The 1,162-nt window shown below is 44.6% G+C and overlaps 1 pseudogene; it reads right to left on the bottom strand.

The window, feature by feature from the left end:
• Window positions 1–747: 747 nt before the first annotated feature.
• LOC126164251 (5S ribosomal RNA) lies at window positions 748–865 on the bottom strand (annotated as a pseudogene).
• Between the last annotated feature and the right edge of the window lie 297 nt (window positions 866–1,162).

Raw genomic sequence — 1,162 nt, forward strand, 5'->3', positions numbered from 1 at the left:
TCCTTAGCGTCTTCCAAATTGTATGTTCAAGTCTTAACTGGGAAATATCACAGTGTACGCTTATACGTACAGTAGAGGCAAACGATCGGAAACCAACATACTAATTTCATATTGGGGAAATTCAGGAGTTGGATAAAAACTTCTTTCTTGACTTCCGGTTGTTAATCCGTATCGTCCAGTTACTTCCATCGTAGTCGTTCCCTCGAGGAAAAAGTAGCTGATTAAGAGGGGATTTGATTCATAATTACTTCAACTCTAGTACAGTTCATAAAAAACGTTCTTCACCAAAATAGATATCGATTTTTAACAAAAATATATAATGCAATAAATGTTGAAAAAACACATAGGCGACAATTTGATGTCTTAAATTATTAGACCGTTTTGCACGTTAGTTAAAAGTACATGAACGTGAAGATAGAGATAATGCTGTATAATTGTGGTACTGATGATGAAGCTTATGATGAACATGGAAAGATGTTTGTTCTAATCATGTTCAGAGCAACCACAGGATTACGTGACATGACGAAATATAAACGACTCTCCTCCCGAACAAGCTATGAAAGCCCAAAGGTACTGACCAGCCGCCGTGTCATCTTCAGCCTACAGGCGACACTGGATGCGGATATGGAAGGGCATTTGGTCGGCACACCGCTCTCCCGGCCCTATGTCAGTTTACGAGAGAAGAGCCGCTACTTCTCAATCAAGCAGCTCCTCAGTTTGCCTCACAAGGGCTGAGTGCACCCCGCTTGCCGACAGCGCTCGGCAGACCGGATGGCCACCCATCCAAGTGCTAGCCCAGCCCGACAGCGCTTAACTTCGGTGATCTGACGGGAACCGGTGTTACCGCTGCGGCAAGGCCGTTAGCAAATACAGGGCTATTACAAATGATTGAAGCGATTTCATAAATTCACTGTAGCTCCATTCATTGACATATGGTCACGACTACAGATACGTAGAAAAACTCACAAAGTTTTGTTCGGCTGAAGCCGCACTTCAGGTTTCTGCCGCCAGAGCGCTCGAGAGCGCAGTGAGACAAAATGGCGACCGGAGCCGAGAAAGCGTATGTCGTGCTTGAAATGCACTCACATCAGTCAGTCATAACAGTGCAACGACACTTCAGGATGAAGTTCAACAAAGATCCACCAACTGCTGACTCCATTCG

This window comes from Schistocerca cancellata, chromosome 2 (assembly GCF_023864275.1).
Source record: "Schistocerca cancellata isolate TAMUIC-IGC-003103 chromosome 2, iqSchCanc2.1, whole genome shotgun sequence".
Taxonomy (NCBI): domain Eukaryota; kingdom Metazoa; phylum Arthropoda; class Insecta; order Orthoptera; family Acrididae; genus Schistocerca; species Schistocerca cancellata.